Genomic DNA, 9,047 nt, shown 5'->3' with positions numbered 1-9,047 from the left:
ACACCAGATTAGTGGCTACCACAATACACAGCCAATTCCTGACCTCTTACTGGAGTCTGACCATTAAAGTGAAAGCGAACTGAGACATTACATTTATAGTGAATCTGATTTCTCAGTGCATCATGAAGAGTAAATGAGCCCTCACCTTTAATGACAGGAAGAAACATCTGGCAAATTGCCTTCATTAAGGCAGCCAAAAAAACTGAAGACCTGAAGGGGGTTTTCAAGCTGAACTCCTCAAATGCTGCCAAAATAAAGCTTAGAGAGGGTTTTGCTGACAGCTTCTCTGGTGAGTGATAAAGCATGAAGACATATTGAGCTGTCACTTGAAAATATATTTAGAGGGCAGATACTCAGGTTGAAATTAGAATCTGAATGTGACGTTCAGCCAGTAAACAGAACTTATTAATCCCCCCTACCCCCAACACCACCACCACCTTTTGCAAATCATCTCTATCATATGTTAGGCAACCCTTAGAGACAGGCCTCGAACTTATGTTTGAAGTGGAGATTTGGGATCACATCCTATTAAAAATTCACCATTCCATTTCTGCCTGATTCATCTCATTGAGTTAATAAATATGTTTCATAGTATACATTTGCTGTAAATAGCAAATACCCTCAGGAATAAGTAATGCAACATGTCTGGCTTAAAATGAAAGCATCAATTAATATTATAAAGTTTACTGGTTGATTTAATTAGAAAATAATTATCAGTGGGGCGAGGCAGTGGCGCAGTAGGTTGTGCTGTCGCCTCACAGCAAGAAGGTCGCTGGTTCGAACCTCGGCTCAGTTGGTGTTTCTGTGTGGAGTTTGCATGTTCTCTCTGCCTGTGCTTGGGTTTCCTCCGGGTGCTCCGGTTTCCCCCACAGTCCAAAGACATGCGGTACAGGTGAATTGGGTAGGCTAAATTGTCCGTAGTATGTGTGTGTGGATGTTTCCCAGAGATGGGTTGCGGCTGAAAGGGCATCCGCTGCGTAAAAACTTGCTGGATAAGTTGGCGCTTCATTCCGCTGTGGCGACCCCGGATTAATAAAGGGACTAAGCTGACAAGAAAACGAATGAATAATTATCAGTAAATACTCTTAAAATGATTCAGACTACTCATTAAAAATGAGCTGAAACAACACAACTCTTGATTTTTTTTTACTTAATTATTTTATGTTCAATCCACTTAAATTGGTAAAAACAAATAAGTTAACTTTTTTTTGTGCCTGACGATCGGGTTTTCCTGGTCCTAACCATCAACCACCACCCATTCCATGATGCACCAGCCCCTTTCGGCTCCTCTTGAGGGTGGTGGGCCTGCAGTAGGATGATCCCACGTCCCTCCTTCAGGTTGAGCTTGGCTAGACTCCATGGGATAAAACCCCTCCACCAGGCACTCGCATACAAACTCCAAACCCAGGCCTGGCTCCAGGGTGGCGCCCCGGCTGCGCTATACCAGCAAAGTCCTTGCTGTTGCTGTACTCATGAGGGGTTTTTGAACTGCACTTAGTCTGACCTGTCACCTAAGAACTTTTTGCCTTGGGAGACCCTACCAGAGGCAATAGCTCCCGAAAACATAGCTGTTATGATCACTCAGGCACTCAAACCCCTCCATTACGATAAGGTGGTGGTTCATGGAGAAAGAGTGTAATGTGTGATAGACAGGCGGATGCATCAGTAATGCATTCGATGTATCGGTCCGTTAAGGTAAAGAAGAAGCTGAGCTGAAAGGCAAAGCTCTTGATTTACCGGTCAATCTACGATCCTACTAGCACCTATGGCCATGAGGTCTGGTTCATGACCGTAGGGACAAGATCTCAAATACAAGCAGCAGAAATGAGTTTCCTTCACCTGGTGGCAGGGTGCACCCTTATAGATAGAGGGAGGAGCTATTTTACCCGGGAGGAACTCGAAGTAGAGCCGCTGCTCCTCTACCTCAAGAAAAGTCAGCTGAGGTGGCTCAGGCATCTGTTTCGGATGCCTCCTTGACGCCTATCCAGGCATGTCCCACCAGGAGGAGGCCTCAGGGAAGACCCAGGACACGCTGGAGGGACTATGTCTTTCTGCTGGCCTAGGAATGCCTCTGGATTACCCCGGAGGAGCTGGAGGAAGTGTCTGGAGAGAGGAAAGTCTCAGGTTCTCTCCTAAGACTGCTGCCCCTGTCACCCGGCCCCGGAAAAGCAGATGAAAATGAGATGAATTCCTTCATGTTAATTGTCCTGACACAAATTGATTGTGTGGAACCCAGCACTTTTTACAACGTAGAATCCAACATCTAAGCTGCTATATTTATTTAACCTTAAATTAATAAATTTAATTGACAAAAATAATTAATGCAGTTTGAACACAATTTCTGACTATAAAATAGTCATCCACTTGAATCAGGAGGCTGACGCAATAACACTCCAAAATGTGCAAAACAAACAATGGAGGTTAAAGACACTTTTCTCTTTTCGGCATTCATTTGTTCATTTTTTCTTTGGCTCAGTCTATATAATACAGAGGTCACCACAGCGGAATGAACTACCGACTATTCCGGCATTTGTTTTATGCAGCTGATGCCCTTCCAGCCCTGATGCCCTTCCAAAAATAAATTATTCTAAAACGTGAATAATGGATGACTTGTTTTAAGTTTAATTCACTTGAATTTGTAAAAACAATTAAGTATACTTAATCGATTTGTGTTGGGACAACATGAAATTATTTTGTGGAACCCAGCATTTTTTATAGTGTAGTTTGCCAGTTGCTTTATTATACACCTACAGTTTTAACTACTGTCAGCGTAACGGATGCATCTCTCAAAACAATGGACAAGTGTCATATTATCAGTCATATCAGAGTCCCAACTGCTGAGCTGGGTCTCACTGCATGTCAAAACCGACTAGTACCTTGTGGAGATAAAGTTAGTCTGGACAGATTTAGGTCAGGGTGTCAGATGGGCGATATTTCGGGGGTCAACTAAGCCTCACCCCACGATGCCAAGCAGCTGGGAAAAGAGGAGGACCGCAGCTGCACCTTCCTCGCCAAATCTGACACCTCTCCATCCATCTCCTGTCCCCTTCAGCTGTGTCTCCACCCTCCGGTTCTCTCAGTCATTAGTCTCTTCTGTTCTGATGTCTGCCAGTCGTTCAGAGGAAGCGAGAGAGCGAAAGCTGAGAGAAAGAGTGATTGATGTCTTTGAATGACGCAAGATGAGGACATTTACAATAATTCAGAGCATTGAAACAACAATTTTCGAAGGCTTTTTTTTTTTTTTTTTGGACAACTTAATTGTTTTACGTAAATACACTTACATTTGTAAAAAATGATAAGGTAACTTAAAAGAGCCCCTATTATGGGTTTTTGAAAATGAGCAATGTGTAACACAGCACCAAGCGAATGAAAACATCCAGCTGAAGTTTAAATCTAAAAGTGCGTCTTTAATAGTTTAAAACTATTGATTCTTTATGGAAACTATTGATTCTTTATGGAAATAGTCGACTCAGAGTCGACTGAATGAATCTCAAATTTCTCTCACAAGTGCCATTCATGCCTGCTTTTCACATGTAAATCCACCAGAGGCTGCTTTCATCGGATTGACCGACCTACCGTCCGATAAACCCCTCCCCCCTTCCCTAAACCCAACCGATAATGTTTTCAAAAGCACCGATTGACCAGCGCCCACCCACTTCCCTAAACCCACCTGACAGTGCTTTCAAACGCGATCCGCAATTTTGACCAAGTTTTCCGATTTTATCACATTCTCACTCTGTTATTTACTTGTTAATTTTATTTTTTGGCTTTTGTTTTTGTCTTACCTGCTTTCTGGAATTGTTCTTTGCCAGACTCAACCCCAGTAATTGCTGTCAACTCCTCTCTGGGTACACTGCGAGCCACTGGACAATCTGATAACAATGGAAAAGCTGTCCGTACGGTAAGTGGTCAGCTGCAATCTAGAGAAGGAACGGCATCATACCGCCCCGTAGTGTTAATTTTAAAGATAAAATGCTTTCGCAATCTCCAGAAATGTAAATAGGGGGACGTTTTCAAATGTTAATCAGGAGGCTGATGCAATTAAGATAAAAAAATGTGCAAAATAAAAAAAATGGAGGTTGAAATTGGTGTGTTGGAAAAAAAGTGTTGCATATTGTCAGTGCTTTAATTTGTAAATTGCGAGGTCCCGAAATAGATCAGGGTTAAGGATTCAGCATGCTCGGACAAAAGTGAAGAGCGGGGTTGGGGAGGTGTCAATAGCGAAAGTGAAGAGCAAGGGGGGGTTTCGTGGACGAAAGTGAAGAGCTGGGGGTGGGTGTCAGTATTGGGGAGTCGCGGAAGAAAGTGGAGAGAGGAAGGGGGATGTGCTTGTAAGGAAGAAGATTGATAAAATGAGCTGCGGCTTGTTCCGGCACAAATTAAGCGCTGCATATTTTACATTCCGACATTGGACGCAGTAGAAAAACCTGCATTATCTGAGTCTGCCATTAATTCCGTTTAACCAGGCACTAAATGCTGCTGTGATTTGTTGCTGTGAAAGCCACTAAGCACAAACATCACCCTTTGAAATTATGTTAATCAGCGCTATAAAAAGTCACCTGATTTATGGTAGCTATGTGTAAAAATATTTATGTATTAGCTGCTTTTTATTGCTGATGTGTGATCAGCTTGTAAAGGTTGTCTATGAGAGCCTGTATACAGAATTTTATGTGAAGGACTTGGGAGTTTTTTTTTGCTAGGAAAATTAAAAAGATTTAATGGTTATGCACGCCCTGTAGAGCAATGAAAGGAATTTTCAGGAGAATGCAGAAAGAGTCAGCGTGTCATACAAATACAAGAGTTTCCTTCAAATTATAATCTTGCACAGGTTTATGTAGTCTACAGACTTAAATATACTCTATTGTCAAAATATTATAGCAGTGACATTTGAAAACCTCATCTTTTGACATTATTCTGATGAATCGCAGAGCTTTTGCAAACATTTCTGCATCATTATGATCAGGTGAAGATGCTTTCTGAACTGTTTTCTCACTGCGGACTAATTTCATATATAGTGCTCAGCTTAAAGGAGGACACCTCATTTTGAAAATGAATATTTTTATCCATTTCTTAGTGGATTTAGGTGATTTTTTATTATTTTTTGGTGCATTAAAACAAAACTGATTTATTAAACAGATACATTTATTAAAATGATATTTTAGTCACTAAACATTGATAAAAATAGAAAGATTTTACATTTAAAGAATGCTGAAGTAAATGATGTCATGGACATTGTACCGGGTACGCAGAGTTTTATACTTGCCTCACTAATCACGAAATTAGTATTGAAGAGTTCACACTTAGCTTATGATTGATAACAAGGCATGTTTGGCAGGCTGTCCCTGGAGAGAGGCCTGAGCTCAGAAGATCCTTGAGCCCAGGGCTCTCTCCTGTTTCATCGGGACAAAGGGGAGTCTGAGCTCATGTATAGGTCTTGAGAGCTCCCCTGAATTAGTTCTTTGGGCCAATTATTGATTATTGGAAGTTGCCACGGCGTAATGCTCATACTGTGCCTATTTGAAAAAAAAAAACAAAAAAAAAAAACATGATGCTAAAACAGGACAGGCGGCAGTTGCATGTAATGTAACCAATAAGTGGAAATATTCAAGCAGGGTACACTTACACAATGCGCAAGGGCAAAACATTTTTCTTTTCCATTTCTGAATTGTTTCTCGTACAAACAGCATTTTCAAACCATTCTTCTTTCACACAGATCTTCTGAAACTATCAAAATTGCTGTTTTACGTATGTCAGGCTAGAATCTGGGGATGTTGTGTGTAGAAATTACGCATCATGCCCACAATACCCTACCATTGTTATTTTGGTTGTCAAGTATTCTAGCATATCGATGAACTGAATAGGTAAAACTACATTGTAAGCTCTAAAGCAATTTTGTGAAAATAACAGAGAGGCAAGAACAATAAACTTGCACTTTCAGTTTTTTAAAAGTATGAATTTTCATTCCTCCAAAAACGTTGTGGTGTAAAAGAATTGGCAAAATGTGTATATGATTTAAAGTTTTATTCTCCAGGCTGTAAACTGCAAAAAAACACTTTATTTGCTTATAATTTTTGTCCTGTCTAGTCCAAATATCTAAAAAGTCCTATGTCAAGAAAAAACTAAAAATATACACTCATCAACCAATTTATCCAGTACACCTTACTAGTACCGGGTTGGACCCCCTTTTGGCTTTAGAACTGCCTTAATCCTTTAGGGCATAGATTCAACAAGGTACTGGAAATATTCCTCAGAGATTCCAATCTACTATTGTCAAATTTTGGTGAGCCTGTGAGAATTGTAGCCTCGGTTTCCTGTTCTTAGCTGACAGGAGTGGCACCCAGTGTGGTCTTCTGCTGCTGTAGCCCATCCGCCTCAAGGTTGGACGTGTTATGCATTTGTGCCCACAGAACTGCCGCTCACTGGATATTTTCTCTTACTCTGACCATTCTCTGTAAACTCTAGAGATGGCTGTGCGTGAAAATCCCAGTAGATTAGCAGTTTCTGAAATACTCAGACCAGCCTGACTGGCACCAACAACGATGCCACGCTCAAAGTCGCTTAAATTACCTTTCTTCCCCATTCTGATGCTCGGTTTTAACTGCAGCAGATCACCTTGACCATGTCGACATGCCTAAATTCAGTTGCTGCCATGTGATTGGCTGATTAGAAATTTGCGTTAAGCTGCAGTTGTACCGAATAAAGTGGATGGTAAGTATAGTTTTGTTTTAAGCAATAATATGCCAACATTAATTGAGTTTTTCCTTAAAACAAGCTAAATAATCTGCCAATGAGGTAAGCTAAATTATTTTGTTATTCATTTTGGTAAAATTATTTTGCTCAGGCCATTTGCAGATTTTTTAGCTTGTTTTAAGGAAAAACTCACTTAATGTTAACATATTATGTCTTTACTTGTCTAGAGCAGTGTTTCTCAACTGGTGGGTCAACTGTGTGGTAAAAAAAACAACAAAAGTTAAATTTTTTACTTATTTTGCTTATACTAGACTTTTATTTTAAAATGCGTGCGCGACAACCCTACTGTTTGACATCTGAAATTTAATTTAATTATAGCAACAAATATGTCGAAGCCCAAGTAGGAGCCCAAACATGTAAAGTATGGATATATATATATATATATATATATATATATATATATATATATATATATATATTGACGACAAAAAAGACTTAAAGCCTTAGTGTCATATGTAGTGAGGCGCTCTCTAAAGAGAGCATGAAACCTTCTAAATAAAACAACATTTAGAAACCAGAAAACATGTTTTTTTAACAGTTCATTATTAACAGTATTTGTCATTTTTACTTTGTAATATTTCTATTATTTGATCCATTTTGTTAAATGACAGCAATAAAATAGTGTTTATTTGTAAGTCTGGGTGAATTTCTTATGATTTATCTATCACTACTTGTGTATGTTAACAAATAAATACAAATGAAGTATAATTCCCAAAACTGTATTATAGTTCCCAAAAATTTGGGTCACAGCTTGATGACCATGTAAAAATGTGGGTCCCATGGCCAAACCAGTTGAGTTCCCTGGTCTAGAGAATGCTTCTTAATTTAAGAATTTTTAGATATTTGGACTCAAATCTAAAACAATCTTAGTACTTTTTGCGGTGTAAGAGACAATTCTACATTTTATACTTGTTTATTTATTTGCTTGTGGACTTAGCCTCTAGATTTGATTGAATTAAGCGAGTAGTTTTTTTAGAGATGCTCTCAAAGCCTTCATCACCAAAAAAAAAAAAAAAAGAAGGAATGTTAGAGGTTGCAAGCCTCGATTGACTCCCCATCGGTGTGACTGACAGATCCAGCTGTTTTGCCTGAGGCTAACATAGAGGCGAATCAGTGTGTCCCATTCATTACTGCCTAATAATGCAAAAACTCATTATCATGGTGATGGTCCTTCTGTCACCATGCAGAGTAAAAGGCCCCTGTTTTCTCTTTTTCCCTAATTACTTTATCATACTAGAAAGGAATAAGGTGACAGACTGTTCTGGCTTGTTTCTGTTCAGAGAGGTCAAAGTTAGCTTAGCCCCTGCTGGTAGATGCTGAAACTGCAATGCTGTTGAAAAACAGTACTTTGCTTAAGATACAGTATGTTCTATTCAAAATACTGAGAAAGGATGTTGTTTGTCAGTGTGGTGGAGAGAACGTTAGGGATAAAGTAGGTCCAAAAGGGTGTTATTGCAGAATAAAACCTGACAGTTTTCGGTCAGCTTTGCGTTTTTAACTGTTTGGCACCATCTTGTGACTGAATAATGTGCAGGTTAGTGTATGCTCCATCCAACTGTTTGCATTTCTATCAGCTAGGTTTTTTATTTTTATTTTTTTGACTGTGTGTGCATCTTGTGACTAAATATTGCATGAGTTAGTGTATGCTCCGTCCAACTGTTTTTGTTTCTGTCAGTTTTGCATTTTTGATTGTGGCATCACCTTGTGATTAAACATTGTGCAGGTTAGTGTATGCTCCATCCAACTGTTTTCATTTTTGTCAGCTTTGCGTTATTGATTGGTTGGTGCCAACCTGTGACCAAAAAATGCGCAGGTTAGTGTATACTCCATCAGCTGTTTTCTTTACTATAAGCTTTGCGTTTTTGACTGTTTGTCGCCATCTTGTGACTGAATATTGTTCAGGCTAGTGTATGCTCCATCCAACCGTTTTATTTTTTGTCAGCTTTGCAGCTTTGACTATTATTTTTTTTTATATTTAGAGGTTGTTTTCTGTAAATAACATAGCTTGACATTGGAATGTCACAACTGACCAATACGAATCGAGTATTCCAGACAGTTGTGTGAAAAACAGCTTGTAACAATATTAGAGACTTCTAGGCAACATTGGGTAGCTCTTATGCAAATCATAATGTAATTATACCTTGAAAGAGTACCAAAACAGTAGCACTGACACATCTACAATACCTTTTATTTTTTTTTTTTGTATTTATTGTCCTTTATTTCATGCCATTTTGTTTTTCAAATCTGTAACTTTTTTTTTTATATTTACTGCAGAGCTTCTATTGAAGCATCACCAG

At 39.2% G+C, this 9,047-nt stretch overlaps 1 protein-coding gene and 1 long non-coding RNA gene across 8 annotated transcripts in view; one reads left to right on the top strand and one right to left on the bottom strand.

Moving 5' to 3' along the window:
- Positions 1-1,696, bottom strand: part of LOC147841640 (uncharacterized) — a 3,914-nt gene extending 2,218 nt beyond the window's left edge. Inside the window, exons 1-2 of the long non-coding RNA XR_015502327.1 lie at positions 1,512-1,696; positions 1-1,464 (exon numbers count right to left, since the gene is read on the bottom strand). The exon at positions 1-1,464 is cut by the window's left edge and continues 772 nt beyond it. This is a non-coding gene — a long non-coding RNA (uncharacterized LOC147841640). The remainder of the gene's footprint in view (positions 1,465-1,511) is intronic.
- Positions 1-9,047, top strand: part of LOC137490698 (bis(5'-adenosyl)-triphosphatase-like) — a 746,092-nt gene that overhangs the window by 584,720 nt on the left and 152,325 nt on the right. The gene's annotated exons all lie outside the window — the stretch shown is intronic.

This window comes from Danio rerio, chromosome 11 (genome assembly GCF_052040795.2).
Source record: "Danio rerio strain M-AB ecotype USA chromosome 11, GRCz13ab, whole genome shotgun sequence".
NCBI classification, from domain to species: Eukaryota; Metazoa; Chordata; class Actinopteri; order Cypriniformes; family Danionidae; genus Danio; species Danio rerio.
Note: the sequence above shows the minus strand (reverse complement) of the source record. Positions and strands in the feature narration are given on the sequence as shown.